Source organism: Colobus angolensis, unplaced genomic scaffold (genome assembly GCF_000951035.1).
Source record: "Colobus angolensis palliatus isolate OR3802 unplaced genomic scaffold, Cang.pa_1.0 Scaffold134, whole genome shotgun sequence".
NCBI lineage: Eukaryota > Metazoa > Chordata > Mammalia > Primates > Cercopithecidae > Colobus > Colobus angolensis.
The window spans coordinates 8331667-8358260 of NW_012114422.1; positions in this window are offsets into that span (position 1 = coordinate 8331667).

Sequence of the window (26594 nt, forward strand, 5' to 3'; positions counted from 1 at the left end):
ATTAATAACCAGAATATATAAGGAACTCAAACAACTCAATGGAAAACTAACAAACAATTTGATGAAAAAAAATTGGTAAAGTATCTGAATAGACATTTCTCAAAATAAGGCATACAAATGGCTAAGAGATATAGGAAAAAATGCTCAACTTCATTAATCATCAGGGAAATGCAAATGAAAACCAAATTAAAAATGGGTTATCATGTCACTCCTGTTATAGTGGCTATTAATATAAAGACAAATAACAATAAATGTTGGTAAGAATGTGGAGAAAATTGAACCCTCACACAGTGTGGGCATGGAAATTAGTACAGCCATTATGGAAAATAGTATGAGAGATCTTCAAAAATTAAAAATATAACTATGATATGATCCTGCAATCCCACTACTGGGTATATATCCAAAGGAAATAAAATAATTTTTCAAAGAACATTTCTACATTCCCATGTTTACTGCAGAATTATTCATAGTAGCTTATATGTAAAACCAACTTAAGTGTTCATAAACAGATGAGTGGATACAGATGATATGTCTACAAAATGGAATACTATTCAGTCACAAAAAAGACAAATTCCTTAACTTACGCTAACATAGATGAGCCTAGAGGACATCATACTTAGTGAAGTAAAGCAGACATAGCAGACAGAAATGTTTCACTTTTATGTGGAATATGAAAAGTCAAACTCCTAGAAGCAAAGAGTAGAATGGTGGTTATCAGGAGCTGGGGACAGTGATGGAGTTATTTTGGTCAAAGGGTACTGAGTTTTAGTTAGAATGAATGAATTCTGAGGATCTACTGTACAGCTTGGTGACTATTGTTATTAATCATGTATACTTAAAAATCACTAAAAGATTAAATATTCTCACCACAACAAATATATAATTATGTGAGATGATGGGAATGTTAGTTTGACTGTGGTTATTTCAAAATATTTACATATATTAAAACATCACATTATAAATTTATATAATTTGTATTTATCATTTATATCTCAGTAAAGCTGGAGTAAAGGAAAAAAATAAAAATTCTCTAAAGAGAAAGTAGTTTGGCTTCCACAAATGTCTTCTTAAAGCACTAGTCTGAAACTTGTTACCCATTGCCTCATTAAAAAAAATGTGTATTGGATTTGTAGGCTCTCAGGCGAAGCATCAGTGGCTTAATCAGGATTTTAATTTAGCTGATATATTTATATTTATAATAAATTGATAATAATACTTTAAAACTAATTTTCCTAAACAGAATCTATCCATATTGTTTTTCTGTCAATGAATTTTTTTATGCACATCTCACAAATTTCTGTCCTGAAATTAGATCAGACGCTTCCTTGTTCCTCACAGTCTCTTCCAGAGTTTTATTCCTCCCATCTTTCCTGACATGCTTTAGTTCTTTTGAAACATTGGCTCTAGTTTACACCAGCCACTAAACCTCTTTTTTACCCTGATGCTGTCAGTTATTCCTTCAGTTCCATTCCTTTAGCACCTGCCTACCTACACGCTACACATATATATTTCTAGTTATTGTTTAGAGTAGAATCAGCATCCCTGAAGATAACTTATCTACTACCATAGCCACTCAGTGATCTAAGATTTTCACTAAGGTCTTGTCCTCCACTCAACTTCACTCACCGAATTCTATGATTATGCTCAAGAATTTGTCATTACCTATAATATAATTGAACTACTAAAACACCTATATTGATAGCCTCATCCTGTGGCCGCCACTTCCTAAATTCTACAGTATATTTCCTCTTAGTGCTATGCAGTCTACTAAAACTTCAAATTACTAAAAAGGCTAGTTAATTTCATCCCCTTTTACTGTATATTAACTCCCTGTAATTCTTAACTACACTTTTTTTCTGATTGATATCTCATAATTCATCATTATATCCACATACATACCCCCACAATTTCTTTACCCTCCAAGTCTCCTTCAAAGGACTTAACTTACATTAAAAAATATAAACTAAAAAATATCTGCCAGCCTTTTGATAAATTTAAAAACTTATTATGGATAGAAAAGAAGAGGAGGAGATTTCCAAGTGGTAAAGGGGATGGGGAGTGAGGATAATTCATGTGAATCTTTTTCCTGGAATTTATAAGTTCAAAAGACTCCTTGTAATTTCCTGGCAATCCTTCCATATTTTCATCACCAACCTAACTTATCAATCTGTGGTTGCTATTTTAAAACTTTTCACTCTCTCCATTACAAATAGTCCCTATTCATCATCTTCACTAATACCCATGCTTTTAGCAACAGAATGACCTTATCTTTGCGCCTCCAAATAGGACAACTTACCTGCATCTATAGTCTTATATTCTCTTTATTTATTAGCATGCATGAACTATCTCTGATCTTACCTAAAGCTAACCCTCCAACTGTGCCATAAATTTTATTTCTTCTTACCATTTCAAGGTATTGCTCCTGAAATTATCCCCTTTCCCTAGATCTGTAAATTCAGACAGTTATTAAGTTTATTCTCACTGTGTGTATCTTTGCTGTAATGTCTCCCATCCTTAACAATTTCTATATACTCCACCGAAATATTTGTTAAATGAGGGAATGACTAAATTAATGTTCCTAGAAATCGTCGTCTCTTGTTTCTAGTGGCAGGGATAATCACTTCTCATCACCTAACCCCAATCCCTCTACTCTCCTTTCCTCATCCACTAATCTTTGGAAAAGAAAACATAATTTTTCCAAACTTTCAGGTCCCTACTTCTAGGAATGTCCTAATATGGCATTAAGCCTGAAGTAAAAGAGGAATAGTGTGCATTCATTTTCTTAAATGATACTCTCTTACTTGACTGTGAGAACTTTGCTTTATGGCATTTATAACCATGGATACATATCCACTAACAAATGAATCCCGTAAAGATAATACAGACAGTCCTTGCTTGCAAGTGAAGAACAATAAAATATATAAGCTAAAATCATGACAAGTGATCATAACAAACAATGGGAAAACCTATTGCTCCATGAATTTTGAAACTGTTATAACAACATTGAAAACTTTCTTTCTATTGACACATAATCTCAGGCAAGCAATATATAGTAAAATCAATATTCATTTTGTTTGCTGTAACTAAAAACATTAGAAGCATAAAATTAAGTTGATTTTTTGGTAAAGACTTAAGAATACTTTGGAGCAATGTTTGTCTTCTAATTATATAACTTACAATACAGAGTGGATACCTTTTCTACACCTTGGTGAATTTTCATACAATTTCTAAGTTTAGATAATACTTCAAAATTTTATTTTTAGACCTTTAAATGCCAAGTAATATCTCCAACAGTTCCCTCAATGCTAACTTTTTTCAGGCTTCTAATATCAGGGACATATTCATAGATTTTGTCATAACCTTCCTCACATAGCTTGATAAGTTCAATGTCACTAAATTCCTTTGATAAAGAGTGTACTCATGTCAAAATTCCCACCATTTACAATTTCTTCTATAACTCCACTTATGTTCTATTCAAACTTTATCACTTCTAGTATTATCACTTTTGTTGCTTTAATGATCGTTTATCTTTGTTGACCAGATACCTCTTTCTATGATCTATTTCTATAAAATGTCATGTGTGTTTATTACTGGAAGATATGGAGGCAATATAGCTTTGTCTTTTGCTCTCTGTACATGAACTTAATATATGCACATTAATAAATTACTTATAGGGTTATTACTTATAGAGGTAATGTAATCAGTCACTAATCGATGCACAGAATGATTTGTAAATAGAAAAGCTTGTGGCAAAGTTTTCCTTATGTAATTTCTCACAATTATTATAGTTCAGGAACTGAAATGTGAACAGTATTGTTTGAAGACCAATGTTACTTCATTCAACTGCAGTAACATGCAAGGACAAGATTGCCTTACTCTGTCATAATTTTGAAAGCTTTTTGCTTTAGGGACAGTATTGAAATTATTACTGCTATTTTTTTCATGATACATTAAAGTCATGTTATACGCTTCTAAAATCTCAGCTAATCACAAGGGGCAATATAGTTTTTATGGCATAAGCATCTTAATTTTAATTTTGGACTGCAAGGATCTTGTCCTATTATGGTAGATGTGTCTCCGTTTCCTACTTTTCTGCATGAAATCAGTAGAATTTTAAAGTACAATACTATATAGTCTTTATATTTTTATACAAACCTTTCACCCATTGCTTTACATAAAAGAAATACATAACCACTAAAGGTGCCTGAAATTTTAGACCGTGAGATTATTTTTAAAAAGAGATTTTAAGCCTTAGGTTTACATTGAGAGACACAGTAAAAATAGTACAGTTCACCTTTATAAGATGTTATTCTAAATTGGCATTTGATAGATAACTATAAGTTTCTTATAGCATCCAGACCTCTGCCATTGGTGTTTTTAATTAAAATGTTTTAGTATTAGTAATTATAATTTTAAAAAGGCAATTAAACTACGTAGTTTCATTCTACAATATCAGCATTTATATTAGATAATTCACATTGTCCCATAAATTTATTTTCTTTAGTTTTCTTTTGTGTACCTGATTATTAAATAACTTTGAGTAGTTTACAGTTTTTCTTCTTTAAGTTTAGCATTAAAATTGATGTAAGCTGGGGATTGTGGTTTACACCTGTAATCCCAGCCATTTGGGAAGCCAAGGCAGGAGGATCATTAGATTTCAGGAACTCAAGACCATGTGAGCAATGTAGTGAGACTCCATGTCTACACACACACACACACACACACACACAGACACACACACACACAAACACACAGACAAAGCTTGGTGTGGTGGTATGTGCATGTGGTCTCTGCTACTTGAGAGGCTCAGGTAGGAGGATCACTTGACCCTCTACAAGTGAGCTGTGATCACACCACTATGTTCCAGCCTGGGCAACAGAACAAGACCCTATCTCAAAATAAAATAAAATAAAATAAAATAAAATAAAATTAAATTAAATTAAAAAGTTGATATAGATCTTGTTCAGGCATAAGTTACATCATGGTTGTGACAAAAATGCTAATTATCTAGAGTTTGTATAAAATCATGGTCTATATCTATACAAATATTTTGTATTAGGGGTCATCTAACAAACATGAGTTTCTTTTCAGTCCTGAAACAACCCACAAAGTAAATAATAGAATAGAGCGCTCATTGTTTTGAAATAAATTAATTTAACTCAATAATCAGTACACTAATTTTAGTACTTTATATTACATTTCATACGTTTTTAACCCATTTCAGTTAGTAGAAAAATAACTTTTTTTTTTCTGTGCCATTTTGTCCTATACCCTCTTACCCAAACAAGCAGAAACATTTTTTAAAAACCCTCAATTTGAAAATCATGGACTTGTCATTAGCAGTTGATTTGGAAAGGTTGCGTGTTTTAAAGATTCCTTTAGAAAAAAAAGGAAAAATAGAAAGGTAAATAATTAGGAGAAGAAGAAAAGAAAAAAAAAGAGAGATTTAGTATGGTCGATCTCAGGTTCTTGGGCCTTTTTTTTTTTAGAAATTGGAAAAACAAATTGAACTAGTCAATGAGAGATACTGAGACCTTTTTCATCTTCCTACAGCCCATTCTGGATTGGAAATTTGGGCTACAATAATTTAAACTGTAAGACATTATAAAGGGACAGAGATAACAAAATATAATGAAAACTCTGAAAAACAGGACCATTATCATGACTAATGTTATGTTGTGAAGTACAAAATATCAGTGTTTCCGATGTTAGGTTAATTGGCTATGTGATAGAAAGAATGAAATGAAACGTGACCCCTTTGTTACACTGATAGATGAGGGAGGCAGATAAGGAAAGGACCCTGGGGAATCTCCAACCCTTCCCACAAGTGTTTACATCAGATGCTTTTGTGCAGACGAGGGAACCTGCCCAGAGTCTTACCTGCACATGGCCACAACAGACTGGGGGCTGCCTGGGCACTGGGAGAATGGGGTGGAGCCACAGGAAGCTCACGCCTTATGCAGGGGGAGGAGACTGGCCTCTTCAGCTTCTGTGTGTGGTGGCCTCGTATTCCATCTGTGAGGTGGCAGCCTGTTGGCAAGACCCCTTCTTTTTTCACTGAAGGCTTTCTTCTAATAAATTATGCTCCCCTCACCTTGCAATGTGTCCTCAGGCCTAATCTTTCCTCGTCATGTGACAAGAACCCAGATTTTAGCTGAACTAAGGAGCAAAATTCCTGCATCAACACCACCCACAAATAATTTGTGATTATAAATGTGAAGTACTTAACATTATAGATCATAGATAAAACATAGAAAAAATGTGAGACATGGAAATTGAGGCAGGAGAATAGAGTCTGGAGACAAGAGAACCTAAGGCTGATATGCACTGACTTGCAAGAACTGAATCAAAAGGAAAACCCTAACCTTCCATGTCCAAGTAACGAAAGGATCAGAGGCTACTCCCATTGCAACCCCCCGCTTTCTGTGTTTCAGATGAAAAATGGAAAGTACCTCTGATTGATCCCCTCCTGCAAGCAATCACACTGGTCACAGACCTAGTCTTCATTTGCATAGGGTGTAAATTTGTAACTTCAGCGTCTGCTTTCTCATGGGACATTCATTCATTTACATAACGTGTAAACCGAGTAACCAAGGGGAAGCCTTTAGAGGGTATTTAAACCCCAGAAAATCCTGTAAGCAGTGCTCTTGATCCACTTGGTGGAGCCTGCTCCTGGTCTGTGGAGTGTACTTTCATTTCATTGGATCTATACTTTCACTGCTTAATTCTTTTGCTGCTTTGTTTGTGCATCTTATCCAATTCTTTGTTCAAAATGCCAAAAATCTGGACACCCTCCACCAGTAACAGAAATAATTCTTAATTAGGACATAGAAAGGTGCAATGTTTAAAGGTTTATCTAAAGACCCAATTTATTTACATAAGCTGTCAAGCCAGACTGCAGTGAGCTATTTTTAACACCTAAGCTAGCTTTTGTCCAGGATATGAAAAAAAAACCTCACGTATGAATATAAAAAGATGATTAAATTTTTAAAGTGAGGAAAAGGATTGAATAGTAGGCATGTTATAGAAGACTGATAAACATATTTTATTTGGTCATCAAGGAAATACAAATTCAATCCAAAATGAAATGCACTATACGTCCACCAGAATAGTTTGATAAAAGAAACTAACAATTTCAAGTGTTAGGACTGATGTGGCACAACAGATGTGCTGTCATTAACACCATTGTGGGTAATTTAGGAAATAGTCACAGGAAAAGATTCTCAACACCATTAGTTATCAGAGAAATGCCCATGAAAACCACAATGATAGTAGTAATTGCTACAATTAAAAAGATTGATAATAGCAAGTGCTGGTAAGGAGATGAAACGAATGTCCCATATATTGGAGATGGAAATGAAAAATGAAAAAGCCACATTTGAAAACTATGTAACAATGTCTCATAAAATTAAAGGTACTCTCACCATACAACCCAACAAGTTCACTCATTTTTGTATTTAACTAAGAGAAATGAATGCATATGTCCTATGGAGGCTTCTGAGATAACATTTATAGTAGCTTTATTCTTAATATTCCAGAGCTAGAAATAGCTCAAATGTCCATCAGTCAGTAAGTTGAAAAACATATGGTGATGTATCCATACAATGAAATACTGTTTTTCAGCATAAATTAGTACTTGTAAAAATAAGCATCAATTTCAAAAAAGCATGCTGGGTGAAAAAGCATGCTGGGTGATTTTATTTCTTCTATATGATTTTCATTTTGATAATATTCTAGAAAAAGCAAACTACATGACAAAAGACATCATGCCCCATGTAAGAAATATTTGATCTGGCCCTACATCTTTGAGATATATATTAATAAACATATTAGTCTTCAAATTAAAGGAAAACTCATTTGGGTAATCAAGCAAAATATTTAATTTCTTATGGAAACAAAGTAAAGTGGCCTCAAATTTTTTCACATCAGTATTCAGCATATAAAAAAATGGTGAAACTTTCAGATTAAGATTTTCAGTTTAAGAAAGAATTTCTTGAATATTTTATATCTAGCTAATCTCTCCATCATTTTAAATGACTACGAAAAGTGGAACAAAAACAGGAAATATTTTTTTTCCACAGACCTTCTTAGGTAAGTTGAATGTGCCATTAAACCAATCAAGAAATGACTCAGGAAGTCAAAGAACTAAGAATAAGCATGGAAGCAAAATGGAAATCAGGGTGGCAGAAGACAATGTAAGCAGTTTATGCTGTAAAATGGTACAAATTATCCCCTGAAATAATAGGAAAGGAAGAAAGGAAGAAGTTGTGATATGTTTGTAAATATGCCCTATGTGAGAAATTTTCAGTGGATGGTTGGTAAGCAGAAGGAAAGCAGAAAACAGAAGCAAGCGACCAAGGAAATGATTTTCAAAGTGTGTGCTGAAGAATCACAATGTATGCTATGCTATAATCGCAAACACTGAAGAAGATTATATTTATGTATTTATGTTTTACAAAGTAATTTTATGTATAAAGTATGAATTATAAAACAAAGTATGATTTTAATGTCATTTTATGGAATTATGAATTTCTGAAAATCAAAGGCACATCACTTAACATTCATTTATATTTTATTTTTTATAATTTCTAAGGTATAATAATAATTCATTTTATAGTTTTATCTTCTTCTGTTTGTTGCTAAGCTTAATGGCCTCCAGCTCCATCCAGCTCCCTGCAAAGAACTTTATCTCATTTTTTATGGCTGCATAGTATTCCGTGGTATACATGTAGCATATTTTCTATATCCAGTCTATAATTGATGAGCATTTAGGTTGATTTCATGTCTTTGCTATTTTGAATAGTGCTGCAATGAACATATGTCTTTATAATAGAACAATTCATATTCTTTGGGTATATACCCAGTAATGGGATTGCTGGGTCAAATGATATTTTTGTCTTCTGGTCTTTGAGGAACCACCACACTGTCTTCCACAATAGCTGAACTAATTTTACTCTCAACAACAGTGTATAAGTGTTCCTTTTTCTCCACAATCTCGCCAGCATGTGTCAGTTTTTGGGGTTTTTTTTCTCCACAATCTCGCCAGCATGTGTCAGTTTTTGGGGTTTGATAATATCCATTCTGACTGGTGTTAGTTGGTATCTCTTTGTGGTTTTGATTTCCATTTCTCTAATGATCAGTGATGTTGTGCTTTTTTTCACATAATTATTGGCCACAGGTATATCTTTTGCATTTGGCATGATTCTACCACAGGAAGTTTATAACTATAATACACCTTTTGCTACACTTTTATTCATAGGGTATTAGATGATGCCATTGAGTTTTACTTGGAGTAAATATGTATTTTTTAATGATGTCGACACGAATTTCAGTTCTAATGATGGACAATTGTTTTCAATTGCACATTAGGCCAAAATTAGTGCAGTGAGAGGTTCTTAACAAAAAAGTATAAATTAAATGCTGTTTCTTTTTAGTCACATAAAAATGGCATAATTCTAAGCCCAAACTTTAACTCTGAAGTTGAATAGCACTGAAAGGCTATGAGGTTGGGTATCCTTTTTCTGAAATTCTTGGGACCAGAAATGTTTTGAATTTTAAACTCTTTGAATTTTGAAATATTTGCATATACATAATGAGATATCTTGGGGATGAGACCCTAATATCAACACAAAATTTGTTTCATGTACACCTTTTACACATAGTCTGAATGTTATTTTATACAATATTTTAAATAAGTTTGTGCATGAAACAAAGTTTTGACTGCATTTTGACTGTGACCTGTCACATGAGGTCAGATGTAAAATTTTCCACTGGTGGCATTATGTCAAATTTTTGAAGCACTTTGGGTTTTGGATTTTCATATTGGGGTGCTCAACCTGTACTTGTATCAATATGCCTTATGTTGCCATCAAAATACAATGTTATTTATCAAATTATTATGAAGTCTTTAAGAAGATTTGGATCCTTGAAAATGTATCCTATAGTGAATGACATTGAATAAGATCTTATGTATGGTTCATACTAAATGCAATACTTTATAATTAATTTTTAATATACATAGTGTATTTAACGACTTTTCAAAAATAAATCACTCAACATGCCCAAAACAATTTGGCTATATTAATTGCCTCTAAACATTTTTAAATTATTTCATAATATATCTTTATTTTCTAAGGCCTATCTTGAAACCTCAGCCTTCCAAAATGCTCAAACTATTTCCAGAAAAAAATAACAAGGTGTGCTTATTCCTGGATCTTTGGTGTCATTTTTGTCTGAATCCTAAAAATCCAACCTTAGAAGCAGCCTTACATTTTTTTATCCAGGGACTTATTACCCTGTAACTACTAATCCATAGTTTACATGAAGAATTACTCTACTTAAAATACTGAAATGTCTGCAAAGCTTTATCATGCTGTCCTAGACAAGGTCCATATAATGGTGAATATACAAAACTATATTAAAATATGTTAGCAGCTTTTCTGCATGGAGGAATAGTATTGGAAACACATCACTGGAAACTGGAAATTTTACCACTTACATGAAATTAAGATAATTCCAGGGAGATTAAACTACACTTGTATAGTTCATTTTCTTGGTACCTAATTGCAAGGGTGCTGTTAAATATTTAAAAATAATGAAGAAACCTCAATAATTTTACACAGAGGTTAGGAAAACAGCATTTTCATGTTTTATCCCATATATGCATAAGGAAATGTCAAGGAATATATCATGGTTTAGCAATATTAAATAGTTGTTTAATATATATGACTCTGGCTTCATAAAAATACGTTTCCAAAAACTAAAAATTAATTTAGTTTGAATTCAATGTTTACTAGTGGAATTTTCATTCTTATAAACAAAAGAGATGTTCCTATAAGAGGAACAAAATGACATAATTAAAAAAATAGATAATGCACTAGAAAAAGAAGCATGTCTTGCAAAAAATATCATTTATTTGAAATCTTGGTAGCTGTTCGAATTCATTTTTCTTCTCAGCAGAATCTAAGAATATCTAAACACTTGGTAATAATTTAAGGGAGGTCTTTTCTATTTCTCTCTCCAGATTTTCCAAGGACGTTATGAATTTAGAACTTCAATTCTTAAGTTCAAAAGATTTTTTGAGTCCTCAGGAAGCTTGTGAATGGCAGCTTAGAAGGATTAGGACAAAAGTCTAAACAGCTGAAGTCAAACTAGTGTCTTAGATCCATCTCTCTTCCTCTCCTACTAAAGCAAGGGGAGAGCTACTCAGTGAGGAAGAATGAAGGTCAACAGACAGGAGGTGTTTGGTGGCTTTTATTTAACTAATATGCAAATGCTTAAAAGCATTCTTTTTATAGCACTTGGGTCAATTACTAAATCTGACATAAAAGGTCTGACTTTTATGAAAACTAAGCTTAGGATTCAGTGCGCAGCATTATGGAACCAAAAGCACAGCCAGGACTCAGCATGGAGTGTGATGTTGCATAAGTAAGAAAATTGAATTACTCTCCTGTATTATGGATTTATTGTCTATGAGGAAATGACTTTCAATATGGAAATTATCAAAGCAAAGTGTTGCCCACTGCAAGGAATAGCAAAATTGAAAGTAAAAAAAAATAAAATAAAAATAAAAATAATAATAAATAAATAAAAACTCTTCTAAGAGTGTTATAAAGCTAGGAAAAAATTAGGATATTTTGTAATATTAGATTCTTTTTTTTTTCATGCAGAGAAAAGGCTGTTTTGAACACAGTGTCAAGTGAATACAGAGATTCTCTATTTGCAAGAAAACAAATGATTGGCTCTTTTTTTTTTTAACTTTATGAACAGAATCTCTTTTTAATGCCTAAATCCATAGTAACCAATAAGTCAGGTGTTGTGGGGGGTCAGTAAGATGTACCAAAATAAGCACAGATTTTGCAGTCATACAGCTTGGTTTTGCCTGTTGGGGAGAGGTTTTGGGAAACTGACTGCCTCTCCAAATCTCAGATTTCTGATTTTTGTAATGGTATAATGACATCTTCTTTACTGTATTGCTGTCGTGATTTATTGAGATAATATGTAAGTATTCCGGAAATTTGTAGATATTCAGTAAATATTTGTCTCATTTCACTTTCAAAAGAAATATCTTAGTGTGTTGAATTGTGGGCCAAATTTGATACCAAAAGATGTTATTGAATATTACCATTTTCTTTTTTTTATTATTATACTTTAAGTTCTAGGGTACATGCGCACAACATGCAGGTTTGTTACATACGTGTACATGTGCCGTGTTGGTGTGCTGCACCTATTAACTTGTCATTTACATTAGGTATGTCTCCTAATTACCATTTTCTAAACTGTGTTTTTTCTCTTTCTAAAAAGAGAGTAGTTAAAATGCCTGACTGGCCAATCATGTAAAGATTTCTGATAGTCAAATAAGACAATACATTGTATGTTTTTTCAAAACCTATAAAGGATGCAAGCAATGCAAATTATTCTCTTAAAATAATAAAAAATTGCAGGCATACAAAGCTACATAAAACATACTCTTTTTGAAAAATTAACAAAGATTTTATGTACCAACAATTTACTTGAAGAAGTAAAAACCTAATGGAAATCATATATGTGTCTTTTCCTGTACACATCCCCATTACTCATAAACCCTCTTGCCCATATGCACAAAACTGTGAGCCTAATTTGTTATTTGTAATTATCATTAGTTTATATGTGTAGGTCATATGAATTTTTCCAAAAATATTATCTTACAATTTTAAAATTTTGCTAAAAGGTATATATTACACTACCTGTAGTTTTGTGTAATTTGCTATTTCATTCAAACTTGTGAGATCTGTCTTGTTGATATATAGAGTTCAAATTCATTCACTTTCCAGTATATTTTTATTAATTTTATTGAAGAATAAAATACATATATAAAAATTCATAAATAAAAAAATACAGCCTAACATTTTTTACCTAGTGAACTGCCTTAAAAATCAATGCCTGTTTCAAGAAACGAAACACTAATAACAGAATCCCAGAAATACCACTAGTGCTTCCTTCCCATATCCGCCATCTGGCTCCCTCACAAAGTAGACAGAACCCTGACTACTTCTCCTGCCACTACATCCCTTCCTCTTCTTCACCTTCCTCCTTCTCCTCCTCCTTTTATGCTAAAAGTTGCATAGCATACAATTAACCAATTAATTATTTTAAAGTGTAGAAGTCAGTGACATTTAGCATATTCACAATGTGGTGCAACCACTACTTCTCTATAGGCTCAAAACATTTTCATTACCCCAGAAGAGTAACACATACCCTTTAAGGAATTTCTTTCCTCAATGTTTTGTAGTTTTCAGTGTACACATCTTTCACCTCCATAGTTAAATGTATTCCTGGGTGTTTTATATTTTGAGTGCTCTTGTAATTGAAATTGTTTTAATTAGTTTCATTTTCTGATTTTTCACTGCTGCTGCACAGAAATACAACTGACTTTTCTATCTTGATGTTGCCCCAAATCATGTCATCTGCAAATAGATATAGTTTTTCTTCTTCCTTTCCATTTTGAATGCCATGTATACCTTTTACTTGCCTAATTACTCTGGATGTACATTCTAATATAATGTTGAATGACAATGGTGAAAACAAGCATCCTTGTCTCATTTCTGATCTTAGAAGGAAAGCTTTCAGGCTTCCACCATTGAGTGATATTAGCTGTGGATTTTTAATAAATGTCGTTTGTCAATGTAATGAAGTACCTTTCTATGCCAAGTTTATTCATCGTCACTACTCTGTAGTATGGTATATATTTTAATGAAAATAAGTTATAAATGTTAGTGTAGTCTAATTTTTTATTTTTCTTTCCTCTCATTGTCATCTGTTTATGTGTCTATAAACATTTGCCTATCATACGGCCATGAAGATAGTATCCTGTTTTTCTTTAAAAAATAAACAAAACTGCATTGCTTTACTTTCACATTTCAATCAAAAATCACATAGAAATATATATATGTGTACATGTGTATGTACATATGCATGTGTATATATGAACACCCTATATATGCATACATATATGTAAACACATTTGTATCACTGCACTGCACTTTAGCCTTTATTGTAAGTCAGATGACTTTATATGTGTATGTCTGTTTATGAAAAGCTTCAATCTCTGGACTTTTTGTTGTTGTTGTTGTTGTTGTTGTTGTTGTTTTAGAGACGGAGTCTCGCTCCTGTCGCCCAGGCTGGAGTGCAGTGGCGAGATCTCAGCTCACTGAAACCGCCGCCTCCTGGGTTCAAGCGATTCTTCCTCTTCAGCCTCCTGAGTAGCTGGGACTAGAGGCGCGTGCCACGACACCCAGCTAATTTTCGTGTTTTTGATAGAGATGGGGTTTCACCATGTTGGCCAGGATGGTTTCGATTTCTTGACCTGTGATCCACTGGCCTCCTCCTCCTAAAGTGCTGGGATTGCAGGCATGAGTCATCGCGCCTGGCCCTCTTTGGACTTTTAAAGTGCTCATATGGTACGTGTTACTTACTAAAACTTTAAAATAAGACACACTGCTTGCAATGTAAGTACTCCCATTTTAGTTCTTTTTCAAAATTTCCTTGGCTTTTATTTTTTCTCTGCATTTTCGCATAAATTTTAAAATCAAGATGTCAATTTCACAAGCAAAATAATTTTGATGGGATTTTAACGTGAATTATGTTGAATCAACGAATCAATTTGTGGAAAATAGAAATTTTACTATTTTAATTCTTCTAATTGACAAGGAAGATACACTATTTTCATTATTTATTAGACTGAATCATATAAAACAACTTTTTATTGGTCAAACATGGTTAAGTATCAGTAATCTTAGTTAAAATTAATTTTTTTAAAAATTTTAACTCTACAGTATTATGTAAATTTAGGGCAGAATAAACTGCACACCTTTTGTTGGGGTTATTTTAAGGCACTTGATGTTTGGTACTGGTAGATGCTACCTTTTATGAATTTTATTATTTAACATTTCTTTATGGTTCATTTTGTTGAATGATTTTTTCCAACAATCTTCAATATCACTTACCCATTTTAGCAGTTCATCTACATAAACTTGCATTTTCTATATAAACAATGTCATTTGTGAACAATGAAGGATTCATTTATTCTTTCCTCATCCTGATGCACTGTTGTGTTTCCTGCTTTTTGCAATGAACATTCCGTGCAGTAAAATATTGACTAGAAATTGTGGTAACAAGCTTTGTTTTCTCATTTTGGATCTCAAGCAGAAAGCTCTTAAAATTTCATCCCTAATTATGATGTTTGTTATTAAAGTATATTTGTTATGAAAAATTTTTATTAAATAAAGGAAGCTTCTATTTATAATATGCCATGAAGATGATGATGATAATTATTATTACAGTGGATGTTGAATTTTTTCACATACTTTTTCTGTAACTATCCCATTGAACTGTTTTTAAAAAAGTTTTGTTAATACTGTGAATTGTATGAATTGATTTTTATGTTCAATACCCTTGGATTCTTACATGTCCCAGTGTGGTAAGGATATTGTATGTTTTTACATGACACTGGATTCAGTTTTTAATATTTTGTTTAGAATGTTTGCATCCAAGTTCATTAAAAAGACTGATCTTTTAAAATTTTTTCTTAAATTGTCCTTGTGAAAGTCAGCATCAAGATTATATTGGTAACGATCAAATATATTTCTTTTTCTATTTTCTGGAAGTCTTTTTTAAATTTGGTGTTATAAATTTTTTAATGGTTGGCAGAAAGCACCACTGAGCCAACTTGGTCATTTGTTTTCTTTATAGAAAGACTTAAAATTATACAACAACCAATAGATTTAGAAACATTTATATTTTCTGTTTTTGTTCTCATTATTTTGCTAGGGGTGATATATGGCATTTAAGTGCTAATTTCACAATCACTGTGTCATTTACACTGTATTGTATAGATCTTATCAGAATCATATGGCCATTTAAAAAATATATCTGACAATCATGTATATTTAACCATTGGAAAATTTCATCTATTTAACATTTAATGTTGTTATTGATAAATTATTTGGATTATATCTACCCTGTTATTATTTATTTTCTGTTTGTCTCATCTATTTTGTGGTCCTTTTTTCTGTACTTTCTGGCTATGTCTTAAAATATGTAATTTCTACTCTTCCATCTTTTTCTTCTATTTTTTGTTAGTTATGTACTTTATGTATTCAGCATTTGCCCTAGAAATTAAATGTTCATGTTTAACTTATTACAGTTCAATACAAATTATACCACATCAGGGTAATTATAGGAAACTAAACTTGCTCATCCTCAGTTTGCCTTATTGTTCCCATGAGTTTTAATTATATACATTTTAAAACCCAAAGACATTACTGTTAATGTGTTCCTCAGTCACTATCCAGTCAATATTCATTTATAATTTACCCTTTTCTAAAATTGCTGCTAAAAATTGTTTCCTCTAGCATAATTTGCTCTGCTTGTAGTACCTTATTAACTGTTGAATTGTCAGTAAAAAAATTATCAGTATTTGTCTGAAATCATAGTTACATTGATTTTTGAAAAATATTTTTACTAGATATAAAATTAAGAGTTGATAGTCAATTTTCTTCAAAACTTTAAAGTTGTTACTCATTTGTTTTCTGACTTTTAAAAATTTCTGTTGAGAAGTTGGCTCTATGTCTTATGTTACCTCTTTGAAGAGAATTTGTATTTCATTTTTTTTCTAAGCTAGGTTTAATAGTTTTCTTGATTTTCAGTTTTGATAATAATATCCCTTATTGCAGTTATATTTTATTTTATTTTAGTTCCAGGATACATGAGTGGGATGTGCAGGTTTGTTACATAGGTAAACGTGTGCCATGGTGGTTTGCTGCACCTATCAATCTATACCTAGGTATTAAGCCCCAGCATGCACTAGCTATTTATCCTGATGCTTTCCGTTCCCCCCCAACCCCCTCAAAAGGCCCTAGTGTGTGTTATTCCCCTCCCTATGTCCACGTGTTCTTATTGTTCAGCTCCCACTTATAAGTGAGAACGTGCAGTGTTCGGTTTTCTTTTCCTGCATTAGTTTGCTGAGGATAATGGCTTCCAACTCCATCCATGTCCCTGCAAAGGACATGATCTCATTCCTTTTTATGGCTACATAGTGTTCCATAGTGTATATGTACCACATTTCTTTATCCTATCATAGATGGGCATTTGGGTTGATTCTATGTCTTTACTATTATGAACAGTGCTTCAGTGAACATATGAATGCATGTGTCGTTACAATAGAATGATTTATAATCCTTTGGGTATTTACCCAGTAATGGGAATGCTAAGTCAAATGGTATTTCTGGTTCTAGGTCTTTGAGGAATTGCCACACTGTCTTTCACAATGTTTGAACTAATATATATTCCCACCAACAGTCTAAAAGCGTTCCTATTTCTCCACAGCATTGCCAGCATGTGTTGTTTTTTGACTTTTTAATAACTGCCATTCTGACTGGCCTGAGATGGCATCGCATTGTAGTTTTGATTTGAATTTATCTAATTATCAGTAATGTTGAGCTTTTTTTCATATGTTTCTTGGCCACATATATATCTTCTTTTGAGAAATGTCTCTTCAAGTAATTTGCCCACTTTTTAATGAGGTTGTTTTGTTCTTGTAAATTTGTTTAAGTTCCTTATAAACTCTAGATATAAGACCTTTGTCAAATGGATAGATGGCAACAATCTTCTCCTATTCTGTAGATCACCTGTTCACTCTGATGATTGTTTTGTGTGTAGAAGCTCTTTAGTTTAATTAGATTCCATTCATCAATTTTTGCTTTTGTTGCAATTGCTTTTGAGGTTTTCATCATAAACTCTTCACCTGTGCCTATGTCCTGAGTGATACTGCATAGATATTCTTCTAGGAGTTTTACAGTTTTAGGTTTTGCTTTTAAGTGTTTAGCTCATCTTCAGTTAATTTTTGTATAAGGTGTTCAAAAGATCTTCTTAAATGTATGGGTTTATATCTTTCTTCAGTGTTGGTTAACACTCAGCCATTATCTCTTTTTTGTATTGTTTCTGACCCATTCCTTCTCTTTTTTTTTTTTCTTTTGATGCCCACAGTATGTATTCCAGACAATTTTAATACAGACATGTTTAATAATGTGCAAGGTAGACCTATTCACTGACTTCCACATTTCTTTAACTTTATTAAACTACAGCTATGTTCTGTCTCTGTATTCAGTTTGCATGTTTTCTCATAGAAACATCTTCCAGGGAGTTAATGTTCTCTTCCACTGTGTGTACTCTGCTGTTAAAAGTAAACATGAGTCTTTAAAATTAATATATTTGCAGCAATTTTGAACTTTTTCCTTTTTATTATCTAGAACAAATGTATCATAGTCACATACAGTCCTTGTTACCTAATTCCAATATCTGAACCACCTGTGTATTAGTATCCACTATCTTTTTTACCCCTTGGTGTTCAGTAACGTAATTCTGTTACTTGTCTTACCTAGTCGTTTTTATTTAAAGGCAGACATTGGTATAAATTGTGTAGAAGCCTCAGAGTAAGTGATCTTTATCTAAAGAAAGTTCATACTTTCCACTTTTAGGCAGAAATAGAGGCTACTACTAAATGTATTCTAATCAAGAGCTGTTACATTTGAGGCTAGATTGCAGCTCTGGAGAGGTTCTGTTAGCTTCCGGTTCATCTGTATCTTCCTAGGTTTTCACATGTTGCATCTATTGTATTCTTTAAGTTCCTCTCTCTTCAGGATCATGCCAACATCTGGCTATCTACTAGGCTTTGCCCCAGCTTCTCAGCCTGCTACTGGCAATACTAACTTTTGTGGATTTTCAAGAAGTGCCTATTTTTATACTTCCTGGGTACAGGGGCTTGCAACATACTGCCCACGAGCCAAATCTACCATCCTTGTTTACCTCCCCTCCAGATTTTGGTGACTTGAGGATTAAGAATTGTTTTTGTATATTCTAATGTTGAAAAAAGATAAGTGAGAATATTTTAGGACATATAAAAATGAAGTTAAAATGTCAGTGTCTGTAACTATAATTTTGTTGGAACTTAGCCACACTTGTTTTTTTAGGTCTTATCTAAGACTTATTTCTTGCTACATCAGAAGAAATGAGTAGTGGACACAGAGAGTGTATTGGGTCTCTTCGCTTTGCACTTCTGCTCACGGCACTACAAAGCTAGTGAGGATACTATGACATGACAGTATTGCGTGTGTCACAAGCATCACCCGTCTGTGTAAAAATACATTTTCATAGATGTAATATGTGAAATCTATTTAGGGATTGTTATTAGCAGATGAGCATTTGCAACCAATGTTTTAAGCTAAGGGACACAGACTTTGAACTCCAATTAAGATAAATATTATCCTTTTAAACAGAATTCCATTCTGATAGTCAATAGACTTGAATTTCCACAAATACTCTATTATTATTACTATGGTATTTGGAATTTCATCATTTTTTGATATTTGTTATTTTTCACGCTATGTAAGTTTTTCTATAATATTCTTTACTTTGCTTCTTGGCCTACAAAGAATAAAATATTCACTCTCTTGCCCATTGTCCTATATTTTCCAAAATTATTATGTCATATGTATACTAACCATATGTTTCTAGGTGTAGTATGTTAGCCTAATCTACTGGGAAACTGAAACTGGGAGGGAATAATAAACTCCTACTCAAACCCCCAAACCCAACAGCTAAAGACAAATTATCATACAACTTGTAACTACATCAATGTGTTTGTTGAGGAGGCATTGACTAATTCCTCAAGTAGCATATTTCAGTATAATATTATTTTTCCTTATATTTTCAAAATGTATTACTATGCAACACTCAGCTTTTGAAGCTCCATCTTTCATTTACAGCATAATAGACAAGATTATACATTATTTTCTGTGACAGACTTTCAACAATTAAAAGCAGGTCTTATTCTATTCTCTCTATTCCACATCTATTTTCCTTTAGACATGGCTTCTTGTCACATTGATATTCTCATCTGGAATGCATCGACACACTACTCTAATTCGTATCCCTCTAATAATAAGCCAACCAGAGCCACCAGATACTCACAGGCATTATGGAAAGGGTTGTAATTATATTACTAGAGGACCAGAATTTTGTAGGATAAAATGAGGCACGAATCATGGAGTGCCTACTTAAGTACATCATTATTATTTATCGCAAAATAGCAATGGTGGTCTGGGTACAAGAAGTTCCTAATCTCTAACTGTACCCTTAAAATAGAATCATATAAAATGATCAGAATCTGATTTGCATCTTACATCTAACCTCTGTGAAACTAATGCAGTGTGAACTCTTGACATTCTAGTGTACACGAGTGAATATAAAAAATCTTTCAGTCTTTTCTTCTTCTCTATGTCTCACACACACAACTAGATATGATGTTTTTTCAATGTTCGTGCATCCTTTCAATATAGAAAACATGAGATGAAAGTGATTACTCTCAATCTTGTTTGTTATCCCTGATTGTTATTGGGCCAGACTTTTTTATTTAGTGTAGACCTCACGGAGTGGTTATGTTTCAGCTGGTAATTCCTAAGACAGTGAAACGCTGTCTACAGTCTCTCACAGATTCTATATTAATAATAGAAAAGAGGATCTCAGGACAAAATTACTGATTATGTTACAAATGCATAAACTGGTTATCTTTTGCTTTGCTTCATTACTCTTGCCACTTTTCCAATAATATCTACCTATTTCATTCAAATGTATTCATTGGCATGTTTGAATATTTTTAACATTTATTTTAGGTTCAGGGGCATATTTGTAGGTTTTTGTATATGAGTAACTTGCATGTCATGGGAATTTAGTGTACAGATTATTTCATCACTCAGGAATAAGCATAGTACCTGGTAGGTAGTTTTTTTGATCCTTACCCTCCATCCTCAAGTAGGCCCCAGTGTCTGTCATTCCTTTTTTGTGTCCATGTGTACTCAGTGTTCAACTCCCACTTATAAGTTAGAACATGCAGTGTTTAGTTTTCTCTTCCTGTGTTAGTTTGATGAGGATAGGTAGTTTTTTTGATCCTTACCCTCCATCCTCAAGTAGGCCCCAGTGTCTGTCATTCCTTTTTTGTGTCCATGTGTACTCAGTGTTTAGTTCTCACCTATACATGAGACCATGCATTATTTGGCTTTCTGTTCCTGTGTTACTTCACTAAGGATAACGGCCTCCAGCTCCATCCACGTTGCTACAGCAGATATAATCTCATTCTTCTTTATGGCAGTGTGTGGTATATATTTCATGGTGTATAGGTACCACATTTTATTTATCCACTCTACCATGAATGGCCAGTTAGGTTGATTCTATATTTTTGCTGTTGTGAACAGTGTTGTGATGAACATACACATGCATGTGACTTTATGGTAGAATGATTTATACTCCTTTGGGTATATACACAACAATGGAATTGCTGGGTCGAGTGGCAATTCTGTTTTGAGGTTCTCTCAGAAATTGCCAAACTGCTTTCCACAATGGCTGAAGTAATTTACATTCCAACAAGCAGTATTTCCTTTTCTCTGCAAACTCACCAGCTTCTATTTTTTTTTTTTTTTAAATGTAGAACTAGAAGTACCATATGACTCAGCCATCCCATTACTGGGGATATACCCAAAGGATTATAAATCATGCTGCTATAAAGACACATGCACACGTATGTTCATTGCGGCACTATTCACAATAGCAAAGCCTTGGAATCAACCCAAATGTCCATCAGTGACAGACCGGATTAAGAAAATGTGGCACATATACATTATGGAATACTATGCAGCCATAAAAAAGGATGAGTTTGTGTCCTTTGTAGGGACATGGATGCAGTTGGAAACCATCATTCTCAGCAAACTATCACAAGAACAGAAAACCAAACACCACATGTTCTCACTCATAGGTGGGAACTGAACAATGAGATCACTTGGACTCGGGAAGGGGAACATCACACACCGGGGCCTATTATGGGAAGCGGGGAGGGGGGAGGGATTGCTTTGGGAGTTATACTTGATGTATAACTCAACGAGTTGATGGGTGCTGAAGAGTTGATGGGTGCAGTACACCAGCATGGCCCAAGTATACATATGTAACAAACCTGCACGTTATGCACATGTACCCTATAACTTAAAGTATAATAATAATAAAAAAAAACTTTTTAATAGTAGCCATTCTGACTGGCATGAGATGGTTTCTCACGTGGTTTTCAATTTGCCTTTCTCTAAGAATTACCCATGAGCATTTTTCATAAATTGATGGCTGAATGCATATCTTCTTTTTAAAAAGTGTCTGTTCCGGGACAGGCAGGGTGGCTCATGCCTGTAATCCCAGCACTTTGGGAGGCCGAGGCGGGCGGATTACAAGGTCAGGAGATCCAGATTATCCTGGCTAACATGGTGAAAGCTGGTCTCTACTAAAAATACAATAAAAATTAGCTGGGCGTGGTGGCGGGAGCCTGTGGTCCCAGCTACTCGGGAGGCCGAGGCAGGAGAATGGCGTGAACCAGGGAGGCGGAGGTTGCAGTGAGTGGAGACCGCGCCACTGCACTCCACCAGCGGGAGCGACAGAGTGAAACTCCATCTAAAAAAAAAAAAAAAAAAAAGAAAAAAGTGTCTGTTCTGTTCTTCTCCTTTGCCCACTTTTTTTTTTTTTTTAATGCGGAGTCTCCACCTGTTGCCCAAGCTAGAGTGCAGTGGTTCAATCTTGGCTCACTGCAACCTCTGCCTCCCGGGTTCAAGTGATTCTCCTCCCTCAACCTCCTGACTAGCTGGGATTGCAGGAGTCTGCCACTGCGCCTGACTAATTTTTTGTATTTTTAGTAGAGACGGGTTTCACCACGCTAGCCAGCCTGGTCTTGAACTCCTGACCTCAGGTGATCCACCTGCCTTGGCCTCCCAAAGTGCTGAGATTACAAGTGTGAACCACCTGAACCTAGCCCTTTGCCCACTTTTTAATGGGGTTATTTGTTTTGGGCTTGTAAGTTTGTTTAAGATCCTTATAGATTCAGGACATTAGACCTTTGTTGGATGCATAGTTTGCAAATATGTTTTTCCATTCTGTAGGTCGTCGCTTTACCTGTTGATAGTTTCTTTTGCTGTGCAGAAGCTCTTTAGTTTAATTAGGTCTCATTTGTCAATTTTTGTTTTTTGTTGCAATCGCATTTGGCGTCTTCATCATAAAATCTTTGCCTGGTCCTATGAACAGAATGGTATTTCCTAGGTTATCTTCTAGTGTTTTTATAGTTGTGGGTTTTACATTTAAGTCTTTAATCCATCTTGAGTTGATTTTTGTGTGTGGTATAAGGAAGGGTTCTATTTTCAATCTTCTCATATGGCCAGCCAGATATCCCAGCACCATTTATTGCCTAGGGAATCATTTCCCCATTACTTGTTTTTGTCAACTTTCTCAGAGATCAGATGGTTATAGAGGCATGACATTATTTCTGAACCCTCTATTCCGTTTCTTTTCATATGTCCTTCTGTAAATGTGATTCCATCATCTTCATTTTGCTTGGGAGACAGTAGAACTGAATGTGAATTGCCCAGACTTTGGAGTTAAACTTCCTGGGGTTCAATCTGAGTTCTACCAGTGACAAACTATTTAACTTTTTATGCATGATATAATCTCCTTACTCCCCAGCATACATATTTTTAAAAGGAAAAAAAAAACTATTATTAGATCAAATGCTTAATAATCATATTATTAAACATTATATGCTTAATTATATGCATTATATCTTAGGCATTATGTGCTTAATTATATTATATCTTAAGCATTATATGCTTAATTCTATACTATATATTAAGCATTATATGCTTAATTCTATATTATATATTAAGCATTATATGCTTAATTACACATATTATATTTTGTGTATAGTATCATTAAAAGCCTTCAATAATTTTTAGACAGATAGATTTTTTTAAATGTGGTCATTTGTTATTTATTTTTGTAAAGAGAAAATTGAGTCTATTTTAAGAAAAGGACATTTTAAATTATGACTGTTTGATGGTCACTTTCTATCTGACTAACAAGGTCTAATAAAAATCTCCAGTTAAAAATATATGTAGTTTTAAACAATAGCATACATCGTCAGAGAACAAAACTATATCAGCAGTAAGTCACTGGATGATGAATGTGTCCTATAAGGTTAATCTCACTACATTCTGAAGTGTATGAAATGTTTTGCAAAAGTATTTTCCAGTACCCCCAAGCCATGAAAACAAGGCATCCAGAGATCCTTAGAATAATTGCCATCAAATATAATCATATTTTTTGTCTATTTATTCATTCTGTAGGAAGAATGAATTCAGTCTGATTTTCTTACAAAAGCTGAACCCTTAAATTCATTTCTCTAAGAATGACTGTCTCTTTGAAATTTCTTATTTCTTTCTTGGAGGTTTACCTAAAAGCATTTCAGTAATTATAAAGCCTTCAATTAAATTGATTTTTTAAATTGTTTTATTTGAAAATGCTTGAGTACAATAGCATTTAGATCTTTTCTATGTTTCAAAAAGTTACCAATAATTTGAGTTTACAAAGTCTTCCTTGCATCACCCTTGGTCAGAGATTAGCAAACTTTTTCTTTAAAGGGCTGGATAGTGAAACATTTCAATATTGTTGGTTGTAAAAAATTGTAGGTCTGAGGCTGGGTGTCGTGGCTCACACCTGTAATCCCAGGACTTTGGGAGGCCAAGGCGGGGGAATCACAAGGTCAGGAGATTGAGACCATCCTGGCTAACATTAAAAACACAAACAATTAGCTGGACATGGTGGTGGATGCCTGTAGTCCCAGCTACTCAGAAGGCTGAGACAGGAGAATGGTATGAACCTGGGAGGCATAGCTTGCAGTGAGATAGCGCCACTGTACTCCAGCCTGGGCAACAGTGCAAGACAACGTCTCAAAAAAAAAAAAAAAATTGTAGGTTTGTCTTTTGCTTTTTTTTTATTGTTTTAGATCAAAATAGGTAGTGCGTCTTTGCTTTCTTCTTGGAAAAACAACATACCTGGGATGTTACCATTTCAGAGGTTAATAAAGCAACCTCTTGTTTTTCAGGAGTCTCTAAGTCCTCGAGAACCTTAAATTTCCCTGTGATTCTACTTTTGCCCAGTATCTGAATGACCTTGTGTTACTTTCCAAAAAGGAGAAACCCACTTACACTTTTAGTCCAAAAGGGCATACATTGCCCCCAAGAAATGCAAAAATTTTATCAAAATAAAGTGTGTTATGTAGGATGTGATTCATCCAGAAAAGTTAGATTCCTTATTCCTGATACACTATAAACCAGTTCAAAACTTTCCCAGAACTGTAATCAAGAGTAATTCAGAGATTTCAGGGTGACCCTAGCTATTGTAGACAATAGGTTCTCAATTTTTCTGAAATCACCACACAGCTATGTAACTTAACCTAAGTTGTCTATAACCTAATGTCTTCCCTATAATCCTGAACATTTGCACAATCCTTCGTGATTTAAAATCAAGAACTGAATCCCCTTTACAACAGCTGCAAAAATATAAAATAAAATACCTAACAAGATACTTAACCAAAGAGGTGAAAAATCTGTGCCAGAAAAACTGCAAAACACTGCTGAAAGAAAATGTAAATTTCACAAACAAATGAAAACATATCCCATGCTCATAGATGAGAAGAATAATAATTGTGAAAATGATCATACTGCCCAAAGCAATTCTACAGACTCAATGCAATTATCATCAAAATACCATCATTTTTTCACAGAACTAGAAAAAAAAATCCTAAAATTTATATGAAAGCAAAAACAGAACCCACAAAGCAGAAACAATACCAAGCAAATACATTCCCACCAACAGTGCAAATTTGCTTGTAAATTTGTTTAAGATCCTTATAGAGTCAGGATATTAGACCTTTGTTGGATGTATCATTGCAAATATTTTCTTCCATTCTGTAGGCTGTCTCTTTACTCAGTTGATAGTTCCTTCTGCTGTGCAGAAGCTCTTTAATTAGGTTCTACTTGCCAATTTTTGTTTTTGTTGCTTTTTACCACTCTTTGCATAATAAGATGGCATTACTACCAGTCTTTCTACCATTCTATGCATAATAAGACTGTACAGGCCCTTAAATTTCCATTTAAATAGGTGAGGATCTATTTATATATCTGCGTGTGTGTGTGTGTGTATATATATATACATATACATATATATATATATATATATATACACGCACACACACACATACACACACCAAGATTATGTTACAACCTCTCTTTCCTGTAGTGACAAAAGCCTACTCACCTTATCTAGGGGAATAGAAACAGCAGTTAATCAAGCAGAGGCCTCTGTCATTTTGTTTTAAGACCTCCTTTGAACATGACAGTCTTCATTCTGTAAAATAGTTTTTGCTTACTGAAAATACACAACTTTCTTTGTAAGTAGTTTTATTTTCTATGAAATTCTATTACTTTTTCCTTTATGCATTTTCATTCATTGTTACAATACTTAGCTTCCTGCTACAGTTTTTCCATTACCTGAAGAAACAAAAAGTGATTCACTAACTTCTATTCATAAGCTATCTATCTTAGAGAAATATATTAGAATCTTCTTTAGAAAAGCTAAATTACTTTTGTTTCTTAAGATCAAAACAGGAAGGTATCAGAAAGGATAAACAGTATTCGACT